The sequence below is a fragment of the Schistocerca nitens genome, chromosome 4 (genome assembly GCF_023898315.1).
Source record: "Schistocerca nitens isolate TAMUIC-IGC-003100 chromosome 4, iqSchNite1.1, whole genome shotgun sequence".
Lineage (NCBI taxonomy): Eukaryota > Metazoa > Arthropoda > Insecta > Orthoptera > Acrididae > Schistocerca > Schistocerca nitens.
Window position 1 is genome coordinate 71,062,107 of NC_064617.1, and position 12,876 is coordinate 71,074,982.

A 12,876-nucleotide genomic window follows, 5' to 3' on the forward strand; every position below is an offset into this window, starting at 1 on the left:
AGTGTAAATAGTGTTATATGGTCGAGAATCCCCAAGACTGTATTTGTTGGAATAGAAACACTTCACTTTGGTGTGTATGATGCTGTTGCGACTTTCAATGACGGAAACATTGTAAGGTGCAAGGTATTTAGAAATATGGGAATGAAGATAGGTTCTAACATGGTACGAGCGATGCTTGCTTTAGACAAGGAACGCCTTCGGGCTGCAGACAGGGCTGTAAAGAGTCTAGAAATACAAGCAAGAGTAAACAGGAGGAGGAACAAGAGGAAGCTGGAGGAGGAGTTTGCAGAGGATGAAGATAATCCATCCTATGGACCTGGAATGCACTAAAAATTTAATCCAATCTTTGTCGCTCGATTCCCAAAACTTTTATTTTCTCATACTAATTACATGTTTTCTAAGGATCTTCCAAACATATTTGTTTCAGACTTTCGGTAAATGTTACACAGTACCTTCTGCATAATTTAACACAGCCTTTTTCCAAAAAACTGTATATTTTTTAATATATAAATAAAAAATTGCAAAAAAATGTGAATTTTCATTACAATTGAAAAAAATTATCTTTAATAACTGAACTAAAATTTTGTAAAATCCCTGTGTTAAGTTGTAGCCCATATTCCAATAAATAATCTGTAAAAAGTTCAACTTCCTACCTCAAATACTTTGTGAGGAAAGATGTAATTTATAAGCGTTATTTTAACATTGCAAGTATAGGGCGTTCCGGAGTACCGTAAGTGAAGGCCGTCGGCCTCGGCCACTGTGTTGTGCGTGGTGAGAGGTAATTTTATATTCTCGACACACACTCTTGTCACTGTGGATCTTGGGATACTGAAGTGCCAGACGATTTCAGATGCGTCTAGCTCCAACTACCATTCCACGTTCAAAGTCTGTTAATTCCAGTTGTGCGGCCGTAATCCTGACGGAAACCGTTTCACATGAATCACTAGAGTAAAAATCACACCTCCGCCATTGCACTGCCGTTTCATACCCTGTCTACGCAATACTACCTCCATTTGTACATGTATACAGGGTGGTCCACTGATCGTGACCGGCCCAAATATCTCACCAAATAAGCGTCAAACGAAAAAACTAAAAAGAACCGAACTTGTCTAGCTTGAAGGGGGAAACCAGATGGCGGTATGGTTGGCCCGCTAGATGGCGCTGCCATAGGTCAAACGGATATCGACTGCACTTTCTTAAATAGGAACCCCCATTTTTTATTACATATTCGTGTAGTATGTAAAGAAATATTAATTTTGTAGTTGGGCTACTTTTTTCGCTTTGTGATAGATGGCGCTTTAATAGTCACAAACATATGGCTCACAATTTTACACGAACAGTTGGTAACAGGTAGGTTTTCTAAATTAAAATACAGAACGTAGGTACGTTTGAACATTTTATTTCGGTTGTTCCAATGTGATACATGTAGCTTTGTGAACTTATCATTTCTGAGAACCCATGCTGTTACAGCGTGATTACCTGTAAATACCACATTAATACAATAAATGCTCAAAATGATGTCCGTCAACCTCAATGTATTTGGCAGTACGTGTAACGACATTCCTCTCAACAGAGAGTAGTTCGCCTTCCGTAATGTTCGCACACGCATTGACAATGCGCTGACGCATGTTGTCAGGCGTTGTCGGTGGATCACGATACCAAATATCCTTCAACTTTCCCCACAGAAAGAAATGCGAGAACGTCATATCCGGTGAACGTGCGGGCCATGGTATGGTGCTTCGACGACCAATCCACCTGTCATGAAATATGCTACCCAATACCGCTTCAACCGCACGCGAGCTATGTGCCAGACATCCATCATGTTGGAAGTACATCGCCATTCTGTCATGCAGTGGAACATCTTGTAGTAACATCGGTAGAACATTACGTAGGAAATGAGCATACATTGCACCATTTAGATTGCCATCGATAAAATGGGGGCCAGTGATCCTTCCTCCAATAATGCCGCACCATACATTAACCCGAAAAGTTCGCTGATGTTCCACTTGTTGCAGCCGTCGTGGATTTTCCGTTGCCCAGTAGTGCATATTTTGCCGGTTTACGTTATCGCTGTTGGTGAATGAGCTTCGTCTCTAAATAGAACGCGTGCAAAAAATCTGACATCGTCTCGTAATTTCTCTTGTGCCCAGTGGCAGAACTGTACACGACGTTCAAAGTCTTCGCCATGCAATTCCTGGTGCATAGAAATATGGTACGGGTAGCATTCTTAACACCGACGATTTTGAGATTCCCGATTCTCGCACAAATTATCTGCTACTGATGTGCGGATTAGCCACGACAGCAGCTAAAACACCTACTTAGAAATTATCATTTGTTGCAGGTCGTGGTTGACGTTTCACATGTGGCTGAACACTTCTTGCATCCTAAAATAACTATACTGCCAACGGTCCGGACACTTGCATGATGTCGTCCAGGATACCAAGCAGCATACATAGCACACACCCGTTGGGCATTTTGATCACAATAGCCATACATCAACACGATATAGACCTGTTCCGCAATTGGTAAACGGTCCATTTTAACACGGGTAAAGTATCACGAAGCAAATACCGTCTGCAGTGGCGGAATGTTACGTGATACCACGTAGTTATACGTTTGTGACTATTACAGCGCCATCTGTCACAAAGCAAAAAAGTGGTCCAACTGAAACATTCATATTTCTTTACGTACTACACGAAAACGTAATAAAAATGTGGGTTCCTATTTTAAAAAAACGCGGGCCAACCATAGCGCCATCTGGTTTCCCCCTTCAAGCTAGACGAGTTTCGTTCTTTGTAGTTTTTTCGTTTGATGCTTATTTCGCGAGATATTAGGCCCGGTCATCAATGGACCACCCTGTATATTGATATCCCATGACTGTTGCATCTTAGTGGAATATGTATGTTTAACATGACATCATTGATAAGTTTTGTAGTTATTTCTGTGTCATTTATGAAACAGTGCACTGCTGCATTACTGGGCAATTTAAATTAGGAGAAACAAAATTCACCTAGACCCAAAACAGAGCTCTCACACTCGACTTTCTTGGATATAGGATTCAACACGTCGATCTTAACGGAATAAAATCGATAGATGTAAATGTGATATCCGCAGTACAAGAGGGATGTTTGATAGGACCGTTGCTGTTTAGAATTTATATAAATGATGTAGTAGAAAGCGTCGGATGCTGTGAAAGCCTATTCGCAGATATGCAGTTGTCTATATCAAAGAAGGAACGCCGGAAGATAGTAAGACTCTGCAGAACCACCTGCAGAGAAGTGATAATTGGTGCAGTCTCCGACAGTTGACGCTCAAAGTAATAAATGCAACATACTGCGCATACATAGGAAAAGAAATACACTACTGTACATCTACACTATTGATGACAAACAGCTGCAGACAGTGTCTGCCGTAAAATATCTAGGTGTAATTATCCAGAGCGATCTTAAGGATGGCCACATAAAACAGATATTGGGGAAAGCAGGCACCAGACTTTAATTCATCGGAAGAACTTTAAGGAAATGTAACTCATCCACGAAAGAATTGGCTTATAAGGCGCTTGTTCGCCCGATCTTGTTCGTCTATTTGGGATGCCTATCAGGTAGGACTGATAGAGGAGATAGAGAAGATCCAACGAAGAGCGGCGCGTTTCGTTACGGGATCGTTTAGCTGGCGAGAGAGCGTTACGGAGATGCCAAACAAACTCCACTGACGCCTCGTTGTTCATCACAGAGAGATTTTCTATTGAAATTTCGGGACAGCATTTTTCAGGAGGATTCGGACAACATATTATTCCCCCCTCCCCCCCCCCCCCCCGGCCCCCTCGCCACATACATCTCGCTATTGACCAAGACGAGAATATTCGAGAAATTAGAGCCAATACAGAGGCTTACCAACAACCATTCCTCCCACGCACTGTTCACGAATGGAACAAGGTTGGAGGGATCAGAAAGTGGTTCCTAAAGTATCCTCCGCCACACACAATTAGGTGGCTTGCGGAGTATAATGTAGAGGTAGATGTAGTTTTCTAACAGAAAATAGTAAACACTGTAATAACTACTCAGCGTACTAACATTCACTTTCGCTGTGGCCGAGCGGTTCTAGGCACTTCAGTGCGGAACCGCGCTGAGGCTATGGTCCCAGGTTCGAATTCTGCCTCGGGCATGGATGTGTGTGATGTACTTAGGTTTAGTTAGGTTTCAGTAGTTCTAAGTCTAGGGGACTGATGACCTCATATGTCAAGTCCCATAGTGCTTAGAGCCATTTCAACCATTTTTTTTTTGAACAGACACTTTAATGAAGACAGTAGTCGTGCTTTTGATTCTAGTGTGAAATTGCTTTTCTTTGACGTTTATTTTCTACTGTAAACTTCACGAGAGGAAATTTTGTTACAGTAATTCATCGGTTCTTTGTGCTCGAGGAATTGCGCTGTAGTGTCCTAGTGCCCGATTTTTGTTCACCCTGTATTCCTCATCAATCGCCTCGAAAGGCCTTTTATCAATCGCGCATCCTTTGTGGAGGGGACAGAGGAGCCTGTATGGCAGGTGGCTGTAGAAGTTCCAAGACGTCTCCGACCAATAAAGTGACCGCGGCCGTGGCGGTATGCGGCGCATACAATGAACAATAAAGCCGCGCGGGACGCCTCCTCAGCGCCACGCGCGCAGGCGGAGCGGCGTGTGTCGCGGGTTTACTGCGCCGCTTATAGGCGCCCAGTCACAGCCAGTGGCCTTGTCAGCAGATGTCTTCCTCCCAGGGACGGCGCACACCTGCGAGGCAAGCACAGCGCACAGCTCAAGTCATATCGCCGCGGGGCCACAGCCCGACTAAAGTATCCCGTGGTAGGGTTTGCTTTGTGCAACCTGGAAAAAACGGTCCCTCAGTAAAACGTATGAGTTTCGTTGTCGGACCCTACTGTGCTGGCTTAAGAGCTGATGGGTTTCGCATGAGCGCAGGTGTTCTCACTTACAAGGGAACCTCCCCATCGCACCCCCCTCAGATTTAGTTATAAGTTGGCACAGGGATAGGCCTTGAAAAACTGAACACAGATCAATCGAGAAAACAGGAAGAAGTTGTGTGGAACTATGAAAAAAATAAGCAAAATATACAAAATGAGTAGTCCATGCGCAAGGTAGGCAACATCAAGGAAAGTGTTGGCTTACGAGCGCCGTGGTCCCGTGGTTAGCGTGAGCAGCTGTGGAACGACATGTCCTTGGTTCAAATCTTCTCTCGGGTGAAAATTTTAATTTTTTATTTTCAGATAATTATCAAAGTTCAGGCACTCACACATAATCAACTTCGCTCTCCAAAATTCCAGGACATGTTCAGATTTGCTTGGACATATACAGAATTTGACGGTCTACGCACGGAAACATTTGAAAACGTAAAAAACATATGTTTTGACAGAGCACAGGGAAAACTGTGCGACTCTGAAACTGTTGCATTCATTTGATGCAGTTTATGTGACAAATTCTTATGTTTTCATCACTTTTTTTGGAGTGATTATCACATCCACAAGAAAACCTAAATCGGGCAAGGTAGAAGAATCTTTTTACCCATTCGCCAAGTGTGCAAGTTAGGTGGGTCGACAACATATTCCTATCATGTGACGCACATGCCGTCACCAGTGTCGTAAAGAATATATCAGACGTGTTTTCCTGTGGAGGAATCGGTTGACCTATGACCTTGCGATCAAATGTTTTCGGTTCCTATTGGGGAGGAACGTCCTTTCGTCTACTAATCGCACGGTTTTGCGGTGCGGTCGCAAAACACAGACACTAAACTTATTACAGTGAACAGAGACGTCAATGAATGAACGGACAGATCGTAACTTTGCGAAAATGAAGAAAGTAAAATTTTCACTCGAGGGAGGACTCGAACCCTTCCGCAGTTGCTCACTCTAACCACGAGACCATGGCGTTCATCAGCTAATATTCTCTTTGATGTTGCCTATCTTGCACATGGACTACTCAGTTTGTATATTTTGCTTATTTTTTCATAGTTCCACACAACTTCTTCCTGTTTTCTCGATTGATCTGTGTTCAGTTTTTCAAGGCCTATCCACTGTGTCAATTTATAACTAAATCTGAGGGAGGTGCGATGGGGAGGTTCCCTTGTTAGGTTTGAAACGTGCCGACTTGTTTTATAAGCGCGCGAACTCGTCGCTTGGAAGTCCGCTGTTTTTGCAAAGTATCGTCTGGCCGACAGACTGCAATACTCCTGCTGGTCACGCGTAGTATATCTGACGCAGATCAGGGAATTGGCTTTGTTACAGGCTCTGCAGCGAATTTCAGTTAGAGGAAAGTGTGGCCTTGCGGAAGCGTCACACTGACGCTATATTCTGTTTACTACTCTGGTTACGTTTTGGTTGATGGTCTGCGGTTGTTCATCATGCAGATGTTTGGATTCGTCGCCACATCCTCTTGGGTTAAAGCGCGCTTATACGATATGTTTTCACTCACGTTCCTTGCAGATCGTAATGTTTTTCGAATCATATTCAAGCATAGCAAATTCCCACCCACGTCTTTGTTGAAATTGTAGGTGCTAGGCTGGGGAAAATGGGAACGAGTGAATAACGATATGCAGTTGAGTTTCTCACCTCTGAGTATTTGTAGCAATCAATCCCTCTTGCCAGCTAGTTGTAAGCGGATTGTTCTGGCCATGTTTTTTAGGAATTTTATGTGTTTTGTGCAACACTTGTCATGGTTTGGAGACCTCCATAATGGGCTGCCTATCCTTTAACAAAGTACTTTATTATTAGACCAATCTTTTCATTTCTGAATATTTGCCTCCTTTGATATTGTCCAGCATTTGATATCTTCTTTTTCCTCTTCCCGTTCCTTCTATTCCTTCCTTCAATAAACAGTGCCTCCTCAAACAATGTCCAATCCAGTTCCGTTTTCTCTTTCAGATGACTTTCAGCATGTTTCTTTCTTCGCCTACTCTTCTTAATACTTCTTCATTCCTTACTCGGTCTTCCCATTTCATTTTTTCCATTCTTCTCCATATCCACATCTCTAGTGCCTCCAATCTTCTTTCATCTTCCTTCCTCAATGTCCAGGTCTCCGCACCATATAGTGCAACGCTCCAGGTGTAACATTTGGCTAGTCTTTTCCTCAGATCTTTGTTTAGTGGTCCACAAATTAATTTCTATTTCCTCTTGAATCCTTCTTTTGCCATTGCAATTCGTTTCCTAATACCTGTTGAGCAATAATATCGTCCATTATTACACATTACAAAAGGGGAAGAGGCTTAACGCATGACAAGACTTGCCGTAAGGCAGAATATCATACTACTACTTATTATTAGACCACCTCCACAGACAGTATCTCTCGTGAGAACGAAACTCACGGCTTTGCTTTTTCACGATCAGTAACATCTTTCTCATGACAGTGTCCCATTTAATGGATCTTTTGCAACAAAAAATGCAACACCCTTTGTACCGCCGAGCACTGCTCTTTTGTCTTACGTAGAATTTTCAACTTCACGGCGAGTATTGGTGTTGGAGTTCGTCGCTGAACGCATTTCCACCGGCAACAACGTCTCCCGAACAGTCGGGCAATTAAATTCGTCGATAATCATTTAGGGTTTATAGGATTCATTCCCTTGCATTCTGAGGTTCAGATCGTACAATTGGCAAAAACATTGCTTTGCCCTAGTGCTCCTCTACAAGATGGGGTTTATTGCATGCAGCTTTAATTAGCTTTACAGAATTCCATACTAATTTTAATTAACATGTTTGTTTCAGGAACGCACAACTGACATTAACGTGATGATTGCCAAAGATTGACCCCTTGCCCCTGGAGTTTTCGATTCAGAAAGCGTTATTATAGGGTCTTGCCTGAAAAAGGACCATAAATCAGTCTGAAATTTGTTTCAAAATTTCTATTGGGCATTTAAGTCAATTTACAATACAGTCTTTCGCTTTCAAATTGAAGGAAGTCCTGGCGGAAATCAGAACTTGGCAGAGGAGTGCTGTTAGCGGCAGCTGGAAGTGAGTCATCCGAGGGCCTTGCTGCCCACGTTCCGGTCCCGAGGATGACTATCTGAAAGACCTGAGTGTTGAAACGAATTCCTGGTCCTGCTTGCAATTAGGAGAATCAGTTGTCAGCCTTAGTAGATGCAGGAGGCAAGTCGTGTCCCCTGCCTTGGACGCGATGTCGTAAAGTGTTTAATATGTATGGCATCTGGACTCAGAGGTGCTTCATGATCAACGAAATTAACATTTAAGGAAATCTGAAATTCCGAGATTTGGACACACTAGCCTTGTGCAGGTCTTCCGAATTCCAGAAACACTGTGCAATACCGGAGGCCGCAAACCTGGCGGTATCCATTTGGAAAAACAGTCCACGTATAAATTTTGTGCCCATTATGCTGAAGGAATTAATAAATTCCTGTCACATATGTAACGTTGTATGTAATCAGTCTTGAAGTACCGAGATCTTCATAGTGGCAGAAGCCAATTCTACCTCAATCACAAAAATCGAGCAAGGTAGTGATATCGTATGCTGGAGTCTGGAGTGAGGTAGATGCTGTGACTCATCCCACAGGTGTTCCACTGAATTCAGTTTGGGACTCTGGGCAGTAATATTAATGACCACAAGCCAATGACTCACAGACGCTGCCTTATGACAGCGTGCGTTGTCTGGCTGATATAATAACGTCAGTGCATTCTTCTTCTACTGCACACAGTAGATAATGTTGTAATTTGTGTTCGTATCCTCCGTCATTCAACGTTTTCTTGGGCGCAGTGAGGAAATCGCACCCTAAACTCAGAAAGCACCTCCATGACATAACAGCACCCGCTCCATACTCCACCACTGGCACTACACACGATGGGTGGTAACGTTCTCCGATATTCGTCAAACCCTAGCCCTTCCATCGGATTTCCGCAGGGTGTAGCGTAATTCACCGCTCCTAATGACACGTTTCCTGTTTTCCACAGTCCAAGGGCGTCTCTCTTTCCTCAAACTCTAGCATCGCTTAGCACTGACTACCCGAAATGTGAGGCAAATGAACGAACTGCTCCACCATTCTAGCCCCTACCTTTTACCTCTCTACACAAAGCCATTGTGCTAGTTCGACTGCTGGTAGCAATTTAGTACTGTCTAGTGATTGCTCCCGCTGATTACATGAGACTTCTTACAACCACCAGCCTCAATTATCGACTGCCCTTGTACATTCGCCTGGTCTCGGTTTGGCTGTGGTTGTTCCTTCGTTTTTCCACTTCACAGTCACATCACCTACAGTCGACTTGGGCAGTACTAGAAGGGTTGGAATGTACCTGATGGGCTTGTCACTCAGATGACGTCCAATGACCTGTCCACGTTCTAAGCGACTGAGCTGTCCCAAGCCACCCATTCTGTTATTAGTGCGTCCCTTTTTTTTTTATTTGGTAATCAGTCTACTGACTGGTTTGATGCGGTCCGCCACGAATTCCTTTCCTGTGCCAACCTCTTCATCTCAGAGTAGCACTTGCAAACTTGCAACCTACGTCCTCCATTATTTGCTTGACGTATTCCAATCTCTGTCTTCCTCTACAGTTTTTGCCCTATACAGCTCCCTCTAGTACCATGGAAGTTATTCCCTCATGTCTTAGCAGATGTCCTATCATCCTGTCCCTTCTCCTTATCAGTGTTTTCCACATATTCCTTTCCTCTCCGATTCTGCGTAGAACCTCCTCACTCCTTACCTTATCAGTCCACCTAATTTTCAACATTCGTCTACAGCACCACATCTCAACTCTTTGATTCTCTTCTGTTCCGGTTTTCCCACAGTCCATGTTTCACTACCATACAATGCTGTACTCCAGACGTACATCCTCAGAAATTTCTTCCTCAAATTAAGGCCGGTATTTGAGATTAGTAGACTTCTCTTGGCCAGAAATGCCTTTTTTGCCATAGCGAGTCTGCTTTTGATGTCCTCCTTGCTCCGTCCGTCATTGGTAATTTTACTGCCTAGGTAGCAGAATTCCTTAACTTCATTGACTTCGTGACCATCAATCCTGATGTTAAGTTTCTCGCTGTTCTCATTTCTACTACTTCTCATTACCTTCGTCTTTCACCGATTTACTCTCAAACCCTACTGTGTATTCATTAGACTGTTCATTCCGTTCAGCAGATCATTTAATTCTTCTTCACTTTCACTCTGGATAGCAATGTCATCAGCGAATCGTATCATTGATATCCTTTCACCTTGTATTTTAATTCCACTCCTGAACCTTTCTTTTATTTCCATCATTGCTTCCTCGATGTACAGATTGAAGAATAGGGGCGAAAGGCTACAGCCTTGTCTTACACCCTTCTTAATACGAGCACTTCGTTCTTGATCGTCCACTCTTATTATTCCCTCTTGGTTGTTGTACATATTGTATATGACCCGTCTCTCCCTATAGCTTACCCCTACTTTTTTCAGAATCTCGAACAGCTTGCACCATTTTATATTGTCGAACGCTTTTTGCAGGTCGACAAATCCTATGAAAGTGTCTTGATTTTTCTTTAGCCTTGCTTCCATTATTAGCCGTAACGTCAGAATTGCCTCTCTCGTCCCTTTACTTTTCCTAAAGCCCAACTGATCGTCACCTAGCGCATTCTCAATTTTCTTTTCCATTCTTCTGTATATTATTCTTGTAAGCAGCTTCGATGCATGAGCTGTTAAGCTGATTGTGCGATAATTCTCGCACTTGTCAGCTCTTGCCGTCTTCGAAATTGTGTGGATGATGCTTTTCCGAAAGTCAGATGGTATGTCACCAGACTCATATATTCTACACACCAACGTGAATAGTCGTTTTGTTGCCACTTCCCCCAATGATTTTAGAAATTCTGATGGAATGTTATCTATCCCTTCTGCCTTATTTGACCGTAAGTCCTCCAAAGCTCTTTTAAATTCGGATTCTAATACTGGATCCCCTATCTCTTCTAAATCGACTCCTGTTTCTTCTTCTATAACATCACGTCTCCATTGACACAGTATTTCCCACTTCCTTTTATACTGTCAGGTCCGTCCCTTGTTACATCTATTGACCAATTCCGCACTATATATGGAAGTCTGGATACTTTTGATCAGTTAGTCTAAATGTATTCGAGCAGGCGTCGGAAGGCACTACAGTACCGATCGGCCGCCATGTCATCCTCAGAAGTTAGGCGTCACCGGATGCGGAAACTGAGGGGCATGTGGTCAGCACACTCCTCTCCCGGCTGTTTCAGTTTTCGTCACCGGAGCTGCTACTTCTCAGTCAGGTAGCTCTTCAATTGGCCTCACAAGGGCTGAGTGCAACACGCTTGCCAACAGTACTCGACACACTCAGTCAGTGGCCCATCCAAGTGCTAGCCCAGCCCGACAGCGCTTAACATCGGTGATTTGACGGGAACTGGTGTTACCACTGCGGCAAGGCCGTTGGCGTATTCGAGAAATAAATAAATGAAAACCTAAAAACTTCGAGTAAAAGATATGACTATAACTGCGACGTATGCCAAACTCAAAAAGGTAACGAGGAAAATTATATCTAAGAGTAGTGATCAAGTTTTGTTGACAACGATTTGTTAGAGATAGGCGCGAAAGTAGAACAGTACAGAAATGGAACAAGAAAGCGGTCGCACCATTTTCAAGGAACAATTCCAAGCATTTTTGGGGAGAATTTTGCGAGAATCACGGAACTACAACCGCTAATGGGAGTCCAGAGCCATAACCACTGCACCACCTCGCCCATTGTCGACACCTCGCCCATTGTCGATGGAATAGACAACGTGCAAAATCTTCTCCTGAATAGTGGTAGTAACAGCTCGTCTTCAGAGCCTTCTTGTGTTACAAAATGACTGTGTCTCTCTGTACATCAAACTCAAAGGCTAACTTGGGCTAAAAGAACGAGGTGTAAGATCATGTACACAATAAAGGTTTTTGTGTGTAATACATACATATTTTACTCAGCATTGCCCAGGTATATATTTATTCCAATCTTCTATTGCTTCCCTGCCTATTGCTCCCATATCTGTCTATCTCCTCCTTACCCCCTCTCTGTCCACATCCCCATCCCCTCTCTCTGTCCACCTCCTCCACCCCTTTGTCCATCTCCTTCTGACCCTCTCTCTGTCCATCTCCTCCTTGCATCCTCTCAGTCCACATCCCCATCCCCTCTCTCTGTCCACCTCCTCCACACCTTTGTCCATCTCCTTCTGACCCTCTCTCTGTCCATCTCCTCCACCCCTATGTCCAACTCCTTCTGACCCTCTCTCTATCCATCCCCTCCTTGCCCCCTCTCTGTCCACATCCCCATCCCCTCTCTCTGTCCACCTCCTCCACCCCTTTGTCCATCTCCTTCTGACCCTCTCTCTGTCCATCTCCTCCACGCCTTTGTCCATCTCCTTCTGACCCTCTCTCTGTCACATCGCCTCCTTTCCCCCTCTCAGTCCACATCCCCATCCCCTCTCTTTGTCCATCTCCTGCATCCCTTTGTTCATCTCCTTCTGACCCTCTCTCTGTCCATCTCATTCTTGCCCCCTCTGTGTCCACATCCCCATCCCCTCTCTCTGTCCACCTCCGTCACCCCTTTGTCCATCTCCTTCTGACCCTCTCTCTGTCACATCGCCTCCTTTCCCCCTCTCAGTCCACATCCCCATCTCCTCTCTCTGTCCATCTCCTCCATCCCTTTGTTCATCTCCTTCTGACCCTCTCTCTGTCCATCTCATTCTTGCCCCCTCTGTGTCCACATCCCCATCCCCTCTCTCTGTCCACCTCCTTCACCCCTTTGTCCATCTACTTCTGACCCTCTCTCTGTCCTTCTCCTCCACCCGTTTGTCCATCTCCTTCTGACCCTCTCTCTGTCCACCTCCTCCACCCTCTGTCCATCTGCTTATGACACTCTGTCGGTCCATCTCCTCCTCT

The 12,876-nt window shown here is 44.2% G+C and overlaps 1 pseudogene; it reads right to left on the bottom strand.

Moving 5' to 3' along the window:
• Positions 1-11,277: 11,277 nt before the first annotated feature.
• Positions 11,278-11,396, bottom strand: LOC126254524 (5S ribosomal RNA; annotated as a pseudogene).
• Between the last annotated feature and the right edge of the window lie 1,480 nt (positions 11,397-12,876).